Here is a 16,029-nt window from a genome sequence, read left to right on the forward strand (position 1 = left end):
ATTTTAAGTCTCAGTAATGAGTGTGAACAGTACGATGATTCCTGGGCCTCAGTTTCCCTTCTGCAGAACACAAGCAAGGATTATCTTGCCTTGCCTAGAGAGACTGTAAATTTTTCAGGACAAAAGAAATCTCACAAAATCCTACAAAAATGGGATTTAAGTGGGAGTTAATGCAGGAGCATGAACCTTCAATGCAAACTGAAGCTAAGATGTTAAGGGACATGATAAGTGAAGGAGTTTCACATTTGTATGCATAGTCAGAATTTGCTTAGAAGTGCACTAAGTAGGACAAAGTGATTCCTAGATTATGTATTTTTGCTAGCTGGAGAAGGCTTCAAGTTCTGTGAAGTGCTTAAGGGTTGCTGGAAGGAGGCTGCAAAAGAGATGCAGAGAACTGGTACTATCAGTGTGTTACAATGCATTTATGGCTTTTTTCCTAGCCTACCCTATGCTGTCACCAGCAGAACACCTAAATCCAATTTGTGCATTTCTATTCAGATATTGTAAAATCACAGAATGGCTTGGCTTGGGAAGCATCTTAAAGACCATCAATTTCCAACCCTTCCACTAGACCAGGTTGCTCAAGGCCCCATCCAACCTGGCCTTGAACACTTCCAGGGAAGTGCAATTCTCAGGTGGGTCCAGGTGCATCCTAGCTAAGAGAAGGTAATTGACTGCATCCATTTGGGGGATAGATACCTGGTTTTCCTCCTTAGTCAGTGAAGGACAACAGTCACCTCAGAGAGCAATTCAGATTTTATTTAGCTGAAATTGCTCCTTAGAGATTCCTGTTTCTGCCCCTGTGGAGACATTGTCAGGAGGAAGCCCAGGGTGATTGCAGCCCTCAGCAAGGACCTCAGGTGCACAAGGGTCTAACCTGCCGTGAAGCGCAGGCATTGCTGTGGTTTAACCAGCCAGCACCTAAGTTCCATACAGCCACTCCACAATGGAATAGGGGAGAGAATCAGAAGAGTAAAAGCGAGAAAACTTGTGGGTTAAGATAAAAACAGTTTACAGGTAAAGCAAAAGCTGTGTGCACAAGCAAAGCAAAACAAGAAATTAATTCACCACTTCCCATGGGCAGGCAGGTGTTCAGACATCTCCAGAACAGCAGGGCTCCAAATGCCTCCCTGCTGCCTTCTTTCTTCCCCAGCTTTATATGCTAAACATGACACCATATGGTCTGGGTTATCCCTTGGGTCAGTTGGGGTCAGCTGTGCTGGCCCTGTCCCTTCCCAACTCCTTGTGCACCCCCTGCCCACTGGCTGGTGGGGTGGGGTGGGGTGGGGTGAGAGGCAGGAAAGTCCTTGGCTGTGTGTAAGCACTGCTCAGCAATAACAAAAACATCCCTGTGTTACCAACACTGTTTTCAGCACAGATACAAAACACAGCTCAATATAAGCTACTATTAAGAAAATTAACTCCATCCCACTCCAAACCAGTACAGTGATCTATCCAGCAGATTTCATACCAGAACCAGATGGGAGGCAGTTGTCTTCTCTTTAGGTAAATAGTGATGTTGCTGTGTTGACTGAAATGAGGCTGTGGGGTTTGTTTCCTGAATGGTGTGAAATGGAAAAGGTCTTATTCTAGCTGTGATGAGGGTTGCTGTGCCTTGCTGCTGAGTTTGGGTGGGCATGGGTGTGTGATTTTCACTTCTGTGCTCCTCCTTCATCTACCTGCCTGCATCAGTTGCATGTAGGAGACTGTGTCTGTTTGGTAAGGATTATTTTGGTTGGGACTAGTGATGTAAAGGCAAAAAGCCCACTTAGAAGAGAGTTTATTTTGTTTTTAAACACAAAACCTGATAGGCAATTTTTCTGGTTTTTTTTGAGACAATCCTCTGGTTTGGGTAGTTTATAGAATTAAATAAGCTGCCGACTTTCTCTACCTCTCTTGTTTTTTTGACAAATAGGATTGAAAGTGGTGCAATTCGGCACCATTATAGTGTTAGTGTACCTGCCAGACTCACTGGAGTCTTTTCTCTGGTTTGTGTTCTGCCATTCCTTCCTGCCCCTGGAGGATGGAGGAAACGTAAGGCACATGTGAGGGTTGTGATGGGCCAGTTTCTTGGGCTGGTCTGGATTTCACCTTGTGTCTCAGTTAAACCCCTTTTCCAAATCACTGTGATTCCATTTTGAGATATTAGGGACATCCCAGTTTAGATGCAGCTGGGCTGAAGGTGGCTTAAGCGTCTGACGGAAGTCATGGTTTGCCAACTGAGTTTCACAGGTTTGGCAGTGGTTGGTTGAGTAGGAATCTGGCAAGCATTCCCCTTCAGAGGCAAACATGGAGAGACTCATGGCCCCCTCTTGTGCAGTGATTTCAAACCCAGATTTACGTAGATAGAGGAGATAAGAAAAGAAAGATCTTGAGACAGTATCTGAGCATGTGTGTGTATGCATCACACACGGACAACAGAGCAGAGCTGGGACAGCGATGGCTGAAAAAGACCCGCACACTAAATAGCTTTTGTTGAGATTTTAGCCTTTAAATGCAAATAGCACGGAGGTATAGTGGGAAGGGAAAAAGATGTGATTGAGCAGTAAACATGAGTGATGGTTGCAGGATAAATAATATTATTAACTTACATTTTATTACTGTGGCTGCTGTGATAGCAGAGGGCACTTTTTACAGACACACAAGTAATAATAGCCCAGAGAAAAGCACATGGTCCATCAAACCCTTCCCTCTGGCAGCAGAAAATACAAATCACCAGGTATGGTAGCTGACCATCTTATGCACAATTATCTCTCTTATGACTGCATGGCTACATTCGCTCCCTGCTCCAAACGTATTCAGCTCCCTCTTGAACCGATGTTCCCCATTTACAACTATTACTGACTTCAACAAAGACCGTTTTGTTCTGTGCAATGGCAGTCCTTTGCAGAAGGATATTCTGCCTGAATTTCTCATACTACTGTTTGAAGTCTTTCCCTTGTCAATGTCAGTCTTTGTGACCTATTGTTTTGAATGATAAATTTTCAGAAATCTTATTTGGTAGTAATCAATTCTTCTCCTTACAGGATCCTCTACATTTTGAAAGCGCTTCTCTTCTGATTCTTCCCCTTTCAAAGCCAGTGTACATTGACAGACTTCATGTACAGTTTGTCTACAAAACCACAAATTAGAAAAAGCTTTAAAAATGAGGGATAAAATAAATCATTGCTGACTGGCTGAATGGCATTCTTCTCATTTTACATGGATATTATTGAAAGGAAAATGTGCATTTAATATAAAAAGGTGTTCTAATCACTCTGTCCAATTACAGCAAAGCATGAATGATGGTAATGTTTTCAAGCTTCCGAATAAACCGAGAAACATTAACCTAAATGGGATGTTGGTATTCTGCTGCAAATGCCATAGAGTTTCTTTCTTCAGTAGCCATTTTTCTGCTCTTATTTCCCAAGGGGAATGTTGCACCTCCTGAAACACAGAACTTGATGTTCTACCTCAGCTAGTGGAGGTTTTTTTGCTAGCCTAATACCTATAATGGAAGGCTGGTTGTCTGAGAATAAATAATTCTAAAGTGCACGCTGGAAATGTGTATGTAACCCCCAAATTGACTGACACTGGTATGTCTATTTCTGTTTCAGTGGTAGGATTATGATGACAAATGCTTTGTAGGCTACCCTTGATTGTCTTCTGATGCATTCAGCCCCAAATTCACTGACACTGTTGTCTCTGTTTCTGGTTGACAGCAGTGTTCTGATGACAAATGCTTTGCAGGCTACTCTGATTGTGTTCTGGTGTTTGCACCAGATAAATATTACTACTAGTAGTACAAATATTTCGTACCATCAATACCTGGTACTAGTACTAGGCACTAGTAGTACTGAATTCTAGATACTACTGCCACACGCCAATTCTAGTCAATAAGGCTGCTAAATATACCATAGAGTACACAGTATATTTGTGCTGTTAAAGTTAAAAGAAATTCTTTAAAGACACTTCAGACTATAGACTCTTCAATGTTGATGATACTTTTTTTTATGAGTAAATCTAGGCTGATCCTATAAATCCACACAGGTGGTTCAAGAGAGATATTACAGTAAGTTTCATTCATTATTTTTAGTTTGATTCCACTATGTTATAGTCTTTGATTTTCTGTTGGACTCCATGACTTCAAATTTCATAGTCAGAACACTGCCTGAACACTGTACTGCTATAGCCACAGTACAGGCAGAACCTAAGACTTTGTGTTTATTTTACAATTCTTACCAACCCATCTCACTCCTAACTTAATTAAAACCCAACACTTGACTGCACTTTCTTACAAAAATAAATAATTTGTTTTAATAACTTTCATTTTCTTGTTTAGTGAAAGATCCTTGACATTACAGATAAGAAATTATTTCAAATAATGAAAATTATAAGTTTTAAGTTCAAGGTGAGCTAATGTAACTTATTTGGGCTTGCTGAGGAGCAGGAGTGCATACACAAGAGAGTAAGCTGTTGTAAATCAGTGGCTGTGTGGTAACTAGGCTGTCTATTCTCTTACCCTGTCATAAATGCAAGGTGGTTTACTCTGAAGTGAAAGATGAGGAAGTGCCCTCACCATTACCGTGAGAATATACACCGGTAATTACTCCAGAGCAGCTGATATGTGGCAGCTGCTTCCCTGTGTACACTGCATCTTATGATATATGTGAGGTAATTTGAGGGAGTTTATCCCTAATAGGTGACTCCAAGATTGTCACTCCTTGCAGCATGAGAAAATGTAGTATTAGATTTGAGGAAATAGGGCCTCTTCTTTGGCAATTTTTTTATTTACAAGGGTTGGTAGGTCACTCAAATCACGGTATTGTATCATTCCTTCCCTCTGGCTGGGTGTCTGAATTGCAGGTGGCCCCAGTTCCCGTGAGAAATTCTGGATGAAAAATCTCTGTGCTGAAATCTTTCTGTCTTTGGAACTTAAGGTTATTTTTATGATGGCACAATTCTTGTCCAGGACCTCACTAATAATGACTCATTTGGCTTTAGAAAACAATAAAGAATCAAATATCAAGAAAATATTTGCATGTTTTCAATGACAGATCCTAGCTACAAGAAAGAAAATAATCTATTGTTGGAACCCAGTTTTCCAAAGGTTTGTATGTGTTAACTTTCACTCTAATATGATAAGTGAAATGCTGCGTTTTCCAGCTACTGTCTTTATTTTAACAAACAGATCTTTTAAAATATTGTGAAAATAACTGAAATCCCTTGAAAAGACTATCAGAATTCTGCCTTTTCAAGCTGCACATAGCCTTTTCAAACATAAGATTTAAAATTTGCATGTGGCTGGAGACTTTTTCAATGAATGGAAATCGATCAAGAAATTGGTGAATTATCTTTTTCTGGTTTTTTTTAGCATTTTACCCTCTTTAAGTAGTTTACTTTATAGCTTCTTGCAAAGACTCTTGCCTTGCATTCTGCCTCTCAATGCCATAAAAGGTTTTTGTGTGCCTACTCAAGTAGATTGTCTCCCTGTGGTGGTGAAGAAAACCCTCTAAGTCTCTTATCTCTTTTAGACATTGTAAATCTTTGTAACGTACTTAGATTCTCAGGATGAGAAAAAATATTGAAGGCCAAGGCATTATTTAGTTCAAGTTCTGTTGACTATTTTATGGTTTTGTCCTTCAAAGAAGTTCAGGGTTCAGTAAGTGCATTACAAAGAAAGATAGAAGAATTTTGTGGTACGGATACTAAGGAAAGAATTGTGTATTTTGTTACTTATGAAATTTAACTAAAATTATTGTCTCTAGAAAGGCAGATAAACACATTAAATCCCTAATAGGCTGTGTTTCATGGAAAAATATATTGCAGTTTGAGAGGTTCTCTCTTTGAAGTCATCTGATAAAGGATTTTAATTGAGATCATTTGAATATGCAAATATGGTCTGGCCATTACACATCATTAATGCTGAGGCTTAGTGTAAATATTCCAGTCTAAAGGCTTGCTTTCTGCATGCTTCCCACCTACACAGAGAGAGCTTATCATAGCCAATTATCTTACCCAAATAAAAAATGAAAATGGGAAAGTTAAATAAATAAAAGAACATTCTGATGGAATCAGAGTAATGTGCTTCCTGGTTAACATTAGCCCTGGCTTTTGGACAGCTGGATTGGTTAATGCTTGTCCTTTGCTTTTGCATCAATCTCAGCGAATCTTCCTGTATTCCACAGTGACATATGCCTAGTCATATCTTTTCTGCCTAACAAATAAGCCATTGAGATAACAAAGGCAGAATCAATTTTGAAAACTATAGTCCTAGGAGAATGTAATCTTGATACTTGGTCTTGATCTGAAGTAAAATCACAACATAAAAAAATTAGTAAACTGAGCTCCCTCTGGAATGATCAATATCCTTTGGATTTTCAGTAGTGTATGAGTTAGAAGGTATTTAAAAGTCAAGCTCTGTCCTTTCCAAAAAAATACATAATTGCATATAGGTTCTTTTTGGATGCACAAAGAACAACAGCAAGAAAGGCATCCAACTCTCAGCGACAGTTGAAAGGCGTGAGATGCCAAATTTTCAGTAGTACTACTGAAAATCTCCCCTATCGTGGCAGAGTTCACATATGCAGTATTGGGAATGTAACTTACGTTCTGTCTCTCAGCGTGTACTTAAACTGGCGGCAATGAGAAAATCCAATTCTCAGAAATTAAAGCTGTTGTGAGTAGCTGATCCAAGTTGTGCATCTCATTCTGCAGTAGAAATGCACAACTTCTCAAGGTCTTCTAGAGCAAGAAATTAACTCTGTTTGGAAGCTTAATATAGCAGTTGTAACATTCATAACCAAACCCAACCTGTGACTTGCAGGTTATGGTTACTAATTTTAATGTGGATACACTTATTCAAAGCACAGTCTAAATAAAGGTTTAGTGTCAATCACATTTACAAACACTACTGTTTGAAATAATTGAAACAAACAGGCGGAAAAAAATACCTGCTAGTTAATTCTACGTATACATGTATTTATTATTATGCAAATTAGGGAAAAACCTTTTCAAACTGTGTCACCTCATCCCTTAGCAGCATTTCCGATATCTGTATTCAAGCTGGTTCTCTCTGCTGCCTAGGTAGTGGGCTGGAAATCCAGAGACTTTATTCCCCATTTTTGCTCACTCATCTTGAGTCAAAACACTTGGTCCTTTGGTATGTCTGTTTCATGAACAAATAAAATAAGAAATACCCTCCTCTGTAAGACACTGTGAGGATGATGTATCTAAATCAATCACCAAGTTTTTTGTGTCTGTGGTGCTTTCTGAGCTGTTTATTTCTTCTGCCAGAGATGTACAAGAGGGTACATGAGGGGGTTTGTAGGAACTAATTGCCATGGTCTAAGGCCTTTCCAGTTAGTAAGGACCAAATTCCACAGCTTCTGTAAACCAGATCATTTTGCACTGCCTCTCCATCTACTCTCCTGTTTGTTGTGCCGGCTTCCATCTTTGTTCCACTCCTATCTGTATTTTCTTTCCTGCCTGTCTTCAGTGGGTTCTATGAGAGTTGTCTGTTGAAGGATCTGTACTGCTTCTCTTTCCTGATCTATAAAAATTTAATCTAAAGGACCATCATAGTACATTTCAAAATTCAAGAAATTAACAGAGCCACTTACAGATGAGCTGTGGGAGAAGGAAGAAAGAATCCTGTAACAGAGAGGGGTCACTGGGTTGTGAGAGTCTTAGAGGCCCTGCTCTGCTTTGGGTGGATATAATGATCCTGCTGGACACATACAGGTGTTTTGCTGTCCACAGCAGTCTTCACTTTAGTCTGCCCCTGGCTCTCTGTCCACATGTCCTATAGCCAAGGGGGTGATGACAGACTGCTGCAGAACTCCAAGCCTCAGAAGCGTGTGTAGATGCCTCAGCCCTTCTGTCCACTCTGGGCAGGGGTTGAGCTGTAAATTCAAATGGCCATTCACAGCTCAGACAGGGCTGTGTGGGAACACGTGTCCCTGGCTGTGGAAGAGGACGTGCCATAGCTGTGCTTGTTGGATGGGCCTCCTAGATTTAAATGGGCTGAAAGCAAATGTTTTCTTCAGATGTCCATGTGGCAGCTTGGTCCTTTCTACTGTCCATTAACCAGAGGCAGTGCTGAGTGTAACACGCTGTCTCAGTGCGCCCCACGCTTCACGCGGGACACTTCTTGCTGCTGGCAGCAGCCTTCATGTCCCAGGGCTCCTGTCATGTGAGAGACAGCTTGGCAATGGTTGTGCAGGGGTGTTTGCTCAGAAGGGGGTGAAATGTGGGAATGAGCAGCTTAGCTTGGTTCTGCACAGGTCCTGCTGGCTGCAAATGCTAGCTGAAATCTGGTCTATGGTGTTCAGGCTGGCTAGGGGCAGTGAGGGTGCAGGACACAACTATTCCTCTCCAGCAGCTCATACCCTGTAGAAATCAACCCAGTGACTCCAGCTGTTGCAGCCAAACCTGTATTACCTTTAAACTGTGAAGAAAAGACACAAGAGGCCTTGTTTTGGGCAAACTATCTCCCTGTTTCCTTTGTACATGGGGATCATAAACCATAACTGTGGTGCTAGTAGAGGTCACATTAGCTAATTTAAACCTAGCTCAGTTATGCCCATAGAATGCCGAGACTAAGGTGACATTTGATCCTTTTTGTCATGATGTACTGCAGAACAGCAGTGTGTACACAGGGACCATACAAGCTCAAGGCATTTAAAATCACAGCACTATTTCTCGAAGATCTCCAAACTGTCATGGTTTCTTCCTGCCTTTTCTGAGCAGTTTGAAAAATCCTCTGGAATTAATTAAAATTTTGTGCAGATGAAAGTCTAGGAAGGACATCCCATCTCAGTATTTACAAAGGAAGGATGCATTTCCAGTTCTACTTTAAAATAATTTTTTTGATGTTATATACTCTAAATGTCATGAGTCAAAGTAATTTTTTTTAGCATTTCAAATTTTGGATATTTTGTTTTGATTCAGAACAAAGCCAGTGTATAAAATCCAGAACCAGAAGTCTGCCATTCATGAGGCTTTGCCAGCTGCCAGCCTTTGCCAAAATCTGGGAAAATTCATATGACTGTCACAACTGGACACAGTGTTCAGAGGGCATGGGACCAAAACTCTAGATCCAAGTGCTGAATCTCTGAAAATATTTATTCAGGAGAACTTTTTTGTCTTGTCTTTTTCCTTAAAAATTCGAATTATAAATGTCAAAAGAATTCTGTAATAGGAAAGAGGTTTGTGTACTGGAATGAGGCTAGAAATTAGGGCTTCTTGCCTTGGCTCAGGCAACTGCAGCAATCTAATTCAGGTCAAAGAGAAAAAGAAAGAGAGAGAAGAATAGGGAAGAGTCGAGAAAGAAAAAAAGAATCAAAGAACTGGGACTGAGATATGGAGAGAATGTGTGCTGGTGAGGAGCAGAGAAAGAAAGGGGAAAAGAAATAAGGGGAGAGGAGGGACAAGACAAAGAAAAGGGGGAAAAGTAGAAAAACTACAGAGGGCAGAGAACAAAAAAAAAGAAGAACTTAGAGACAGAAGGAAAAGCTGCAGGGAAGAGGGTTTATTAGAGAAAAAAAATCGCAGCTTGCTGAAATTGGGTTGGCGTTGAAGATTTTTATTTCATATCCTGCTGCCTAGGCTCTGATGATTCCTAGGCTGAAGGTATATGACACTGGTAGATAACATACAGGCAGCTTCTGTGCTCTTCTGAAAAGCTTTTTGTGTCCCTGACAACTTGTTCTAATTGCACAAGTTCAAACACTTTAGATGTTCTGTGTGGCTACAAGCACTTTAGAAAGGGTTGATGTAGAAAAACCATCTCTCTGTAGTATCCATGAACTGACTTTTCTTCACAAGTGCTTATGTTGATAGTTAATCCAAGCTCAGAGAAGATACGGCCAGTATCTTGAATTTAAAAAAAAAAAAAAAATAAAAAAAATTAGACTGTAGGAAATTTGTGGGGAAAATGAAATTTGCTTCTGTATTTTGGTGGGACGTTCTCTATCTTTTCCTGAACTAAGGAATGCTTGTTCAAGCCCTTCCTTCGGTCTGCCTCCAGCACACCTAGGTTCTTTTTCCAAGCCTAGCTCAGCCACATCAGCTGCTGACTTCACTTTTAATGAGTAATAGAAAATGCTTTCAACTTTCAAAGCCCCGAGAAGTACATGAAACTTATTATGATGTGACCAGGAAAAGAATAGTCTATGTCTCACCTGGGACCTCATTTGAGGTCCTCTTGGGAACTGATCGTGGAAATGGCAGAACTGACTGGAGCTGAAAGAGCGGCATAATGGGGAGGAAAAAGAGGGTTAGCAAGCAGAGATGGGCTTCTAAGTTTTAAGGCTCCTTTGATTGCTGAGGGGAAGAATTGGTTGCATAAAGGGATTTTGGAGGTAGGAATCATTCACAACCAGAAAGCAAACGCTGCAGATTAAGTTGAAATAATGTTCCAAGAGAAAGGAGATGTATTTAAAGGGGAAAGATTATGTGGGAAAAGAAGCAGGGGACTAGGACTTTGAGTCGCTGGGATGCTTCAAACTGCATATATTTTAGTCTTATTTCTTGTTGCTGACTTGCAACACCTGAAGTGAAATCCTGGAAGTACATACTCTGCTTATTTTGTACAGAAGTGTGAGAAAAGACAACTGCAGAAGATCTCTTACACATAATAGCTTTTTAATGTCTTTGTATTTAGTTCTTTGGTCAATCTTAAAATGAAGACAAATCAAATAGATTAAAATGCAAGAGAAGTACAGGCAGTCAGGGAATGCATGGTATTTCTTTCCACTTTTTTCAACCACACCTAATTTTCAGGCTGAGTGGAAACAAAAGCATCTTAGTTGAGGTGGGACAGTGATGTATCTTCATAAAACATTCTGTGTGAGGCTGTAGAAGGTATCCATGCTGTATCTAACCTGTGATGTGCTTGGCTATGCAGGTCCACCTTGCAGACCTGTACGTGTAGTGTTCTCACAACACCACTCAGACGGAAGAATTGCTGTTGCAGACACTCTTCACCGTTCCCAGGTAACTCACCATTGGGAAGACATGTAATTCACATTTGGGCTGGACAATGTATTCACAGTCTGGTCTACACTTTGACAGAGATCTGGAGTTGTGTGCCATAAGAAGTGTAGCTTTGTAAAAAACATTGTCATGGAAAAAGCAAGAAAATACTAATTTTCTTGAATTTCCTGGAGGATCATTCTCCAGCATTGCCATCATGGTAGCACCCAGGAGACCCATCACATGGCTGGGATGTTGGCCCAAAGAATGTAGACTTATTTGAGGCTATGGGGAGAAGTGACAAAGTACATACATAGAGATGAAATGTTATGATTTTAGTTTTTGTGAAACAAGGCTCCCTCCCTTTTAAACATCTACTAAAGTGATCTTTACCTGACACACCCACACAGGAAACTTGGCTATTCACACATGGTGGGGGGAGCTGGGGGAGAGAGATGGGCCTGTAAAAGTTAATCTATAGTTTAAACAGTCCCAGCTACTCATAAAATCAAAAGATGATAACAGCTCAATTTTTCTTCCGCCTGTTTACATTTGTTATAAAGGCACTACAAAGGGGACAACAGTGGTATATTCTGACAGTGTGCAGGAGCTGGCAGATGTTTGCTAATTAAAAGAATTCAGGTAATGAAACAGTACCGGGAGTTCACAAGAGGCCACGTTTGCACTTGCCAGTGCCTGTGTACATCGTGTCTCACACACCCCTGTTCACCAAGCAGCACCTGATCACTCAGTTGTTTGTAGGCCATAGTTAGCACAGAGAGAAAAACATGTAAAACCAGCTTTGAGACAAGTGTCCTGTGCTTGCAAAGACACTGCAAACGTTAGTTGGGTTTGAACTCACACAAAAATGGCTCTGCTTGTCTAAGGAGTCTGGAACACCTGGGTGCCTGTGCTTCTCAAAATAGGGAACCTCACCTGGCTGGGAGGGTACTGACCCAGCTGAGGCCATGTCTCATAGGACTGTCAGACCTTCAAGTGAGAGAGCAGCATGTGATGGCTTGGGTCAAAGTTAGTGTAGGTCATAGTTCTTTCCCAAAGTCCTTACAGAAGATGGTAGTCATATACACCATGTCAATGATGGTGTCAAAACTGATATCCTTGCATACTCCTTCCTACAGGCTGCTTTTTAAACAAACCAAACAAAACCAAAACCAAAAAAAAAAAAAAAAAAAGATAAAAAAGGGCAGCGCCCTACCCAAGGAAAACCCTCATTATATAAAAAAACAAACAAAGTTCATGTTCAAGCTCAAGGGGAGCAAAGCCCAAAGCCTGACCTAAGCAGCAGAGCCTTCTGGTGCCTGTAGAAGGTGCCGCTAGCTTTTGGGTCCAGGATAACAAAAATGAGTTTTGTCAGCCAGCCAGCTTAGAAGAACTTTGGTATAGGCAGGTGCCTATCCCAGTTAAAAAATAAGAGTTATCTAATTCCTGGTTGCTTGTTATTTTATTTTGTTCCAAACTGAGATATAAAGTGAAAAGAACCAGAAAAAGAACCCCGCTGATTCAGTTGAGATAAACTTCCAAGCTGGGTTTCAGGGATGGGCTGGGGATTAAGGAACTTGGGTTAAATCATACCTCTGCCATAAATTCCTTTGCAATGTTGCTTAGTGTGGCTGTTCTTGAATGTTCTTGTTCCTCACTTGCCACATGGGGCCCATGGCTGTTTCACAGAAAGTCTCATAGCAAACTGAGATTAGATTTATCACATAAATTAAGGTTCTTGGAGAACTTTGCTTAGTATATGCTGAAAAGTCCAATTTTATATTGTGTTGAATATTTCTGTTCAATAAAACTGATATGCAACAAGTGACTCATAGCATGTCTTAATGACATTGCAGTTAATCTAAGCGTAGTTTGAAACTGATTTTCTTTGTGGTTTCTTGCCACTTCTGCTTAGAATTCCAGCAAAAATCCAGAACTGCAGAGGTGTGTTAATATACTCTCCCATTGCAGCCCAAGTTAAATATTTATTCTCTCTATGATTTTTACCTTACTAAGAGCTCTATAAAGCAGATATCTGTGCAAACTCTGCAGGAAAAATGATTGATTGTTCATTTCAGGTCATTTTGGGTGTTTGCAAATTCATCATTTAACTAGATTGAGTTATGTTTGCCACAAGAGCAGCGAAGATTCAAAATGTGTTCAAATTTTCTGGTTATAGGTAAATGTGGAAGAAAATTAAGGATGTGATTAATACTTGTTGACTTACAGTCCCCCAAATTTTCTCTTAAAGCAAGTATTTCTCACAGTCCTACAGCATTTCTCTAGGAGTCCTTTATTTTATCTTGGAATATCCACATAGCCTAAAAGTGATGTCACAGAAAATCTCATTGAGGTGAGTGAAACAATCTGTGGTCTTCCCAAACAATGGGATGCAAACTTGAGTTGCACTGAAGCCAAAAGTAGCCCTCTGTGGAACAAGCCAGTAAGTCTTGAAAACAGTTTTGTCATAATTTTGGGGGTAGCTTTTGAAGGTCTGCATGAAACCATATCCTAAGTGTTTAAGAGCCTTATGGAGGGCCTGTTCACACTAATGATTAAACTTCCAGTCTGACACTGGGGTTTAGAATTACCCTAAAGCTGAATGAAATCTAAAATTCTTCAGATTGTTTCATTAAATTAATTCAATCATCCCAAGTGTGCCTGTTTCAGGACATAAAGCAAAAGACAGGAGTACACTGGAGGTGAATTTACAGCAAGCTGAGATGTATGGCAACCTGTCTCCTCATGTCAACCCTGGTTATGGATGAGCCATTTGTTCTTATGCCCCTCCTCGAAGCAATCTGCACTTTCAAAAGCGAGGTTTTAAAATATTTCTGTTGAATAAGCCTTATAACTTTGAAAACAAGACTATTCCAAGGGTTGCTGTTCATACTGGTATGCAGACAGGATTTCTTCTCCATTGATGAGTGAGAAGGAAGGCCAAGATGTGGCCCTTATGTCTTAGTACAGCAGTTGAGTCAGCAAAAAATTACTTTGTTGACTTTGGTGAAGCAGCCTTCTGGTTTGTACCCCTCCTGTGCAGTGCTGCCTGAGCCATGAGTGCTACTGGAAGATTCATGGTATGTTCTGGAAGGATGTCTTGGAAGGGCCCTGACTCTAAATTGTTGGGATGCCTTAATGGTGCCTTTTTCTCCTTAAGGGCCTCTTTCCACATTCACACAGCTCATTCTAACAAGTGCAGATGAAATATATTCAAATGTTCATGCATGCTCAGATTTCTGTGTTGACTTGGAATTTGTCCTTGGAGCATTTACTCCTCAGTCTGTTTCAAAGGTGGGAGTTCGGTGTGGTAAATTGTAGTGTCTCAGAAGGTCTGTGAGCTGTGGATCAGGAAATGACATTTTTTAAATAAAAACATTTAAACATTTTTAAACATTTTCTCTTCTCTCTCTCTATCTGTGATAGGTTACCTTTCAGTTGTAATGGAAGGACTGTGTGTGCTACAACTGATGTGGAATATTTGTGGAAACAAAGCGCTCTGTGGCAAGCAGGAATGATACCCTACTGTAATCTGTTTATTCACTACTGTGTTTTAAAGCTCTCCATCAAAATGCTGAAAGGATGCATGTTGTGACTACCCCTTTCTAAGGCAACTTCTACCTTCTAAGGTAAGCAGTCAGGCCTTCTAGTCTCACTAGCTTAATTCTTGAGTAAAACCTTACAAAATGTGAGGGTCTGCCACTTGATTCCAAGGCAGCTGCTGCAATTACATTTTCCAAGAGCTATTACACTTCCTTGTCACCTTACTGTAATTTCAATCCTTCACCAGCATGGAACATCATCAATGTAATCAGGGCTTTGTCATGAGTAGGAGGAACCATGTGCTAAATGCATTGTGGCTGAATAATGAAGAAGGTGGAGTGAAACACACTTGTTTCCTGTGTCCCACACTGCCCTAGAGTGCTATGAACAAGCAGGCTGAGGTTTTAAAAAGTTCTTATGGAATTTTTGCAATTAATAGTCATGGGATAGGATTTCCAATTTTCTAAAATAGCTTCTACAATCTCATCAACAGGATTCATTTTGGTGGATAAAAATTTTTAATCCTTTTCTTTTTTTTCTTTTCTTTTCTTTTCTTTTCTTTTCTTTTCTTTTCTTTTCTTTTCTTTTCTTTTCTTTTCTTTTCTTTTCTTTCTTTTCTTTTCTTTTCTTTTCTTTTCTTTTCTTTTCTTTTCTTTTCTTTTCTTTTCTTTTCTTTTCTTTTCTTTTCTTTTCTTTTCTTTTCTTTTCTTTTCTTTTCTTTTCTTTTCTTTTCTTTTCTTTTCTTTTCTTTTCTTTTCTTCTTTTCTTTTCTTTTCTTTTCTTTTCTTTTCTTTTCTTTTCTTTTCTTTTCTTTTTTTCTTTTTTCTTTTCTTTCTTTTCTTTTTTTTTCTCTCCTCTCCTCTCCTCTCCTCTCCTCTCCTCTCCTCTCCTCTCCTCTCCTCTCCTCTCCTCTCCTCTCCTCTCCTCTCCTCTCCTCTCCTCTCCTCTCCTCTCCTCTCCTCTCCTCTCCTCTCTCCCTCTACCTCCTCTTTCTATCTCATACTCTGTTTTTTTTTTTTTTTACAGTAACTAGCAAAATAAATGTTAAAATAGAAATGGAATTAACAAATGGGAAAAGCTGCTGACAAAACATACATAACAGTTGTCGTGTAAACACACTGCTCAAAAGAACAGATTTTCCATAATATCTGTCAGTTTGCAGGAAGGAAAAAAATAATGCTTCACAGAGCAGTATAAATAAATAACAGTGTGATGTGTAACTAATATTTTCTAATTTTCATAGGAGCCACCATCTTGGCAATATTGTGTTGCCTAGGAACTAACAAAAACATGTCTTTTTTTGTTTTGTTTTTAATGGTTCCTTTGTGCCCTGATATTTTTCCAAGTTGGCAGCTGCAAGGAAAAACAATGTGATTTGGTTAGATTCAGCCCCTTTCTCTCTCAAGTCTGGAACAGAACAGATAAGAACTTGTGTGTCAGAATACAAAGTTTACTCAGCACGAGTCAAAAGCTTTTGATGTTTGCTATCCAATCTGGCCCGGCATCTTTGAAGTTCACTTACTCATACTA

General features: G+C 39.9%; 1 long non-coding RNA gene across 1 annotated transcript in view; it reads left to right on the forward strand.

Moving 5' to 3' along the window:
- The window catches only part of LOC119699704, a 52,208-nt gene that overhangs the window by 5,793 nt on the left and 30,386 nt on the right, over nt 1-16,029 (forward strand). The window contains exons 2-3 of the long non-coding RNA XR_005256503.1: nt 10,889-10,977; nt 14,383-14,585. This is a non-coding gene — a long non-coding RNA (uncharacterized LOC119699704). The remainder of the gene's footprint in view (nt 1-10,888; nt 10,978-14,382; nt 14,586-16,029) is intronic.

Source organism: Motacilla alba, chromosome 3 (assembly GCF_015832195.1).
Source record: "Motacilla alba alba isolate MOTALB_02 chromosome 3, Motacilla_alba_V1.0_pri, whole genome shotgun sequence".
Lineage (NCBI taxonomy): Eukaryota > Metazoa > Chordata > Aves > Passeriformes > Motacillidae > Motacilla > Motacilla alba.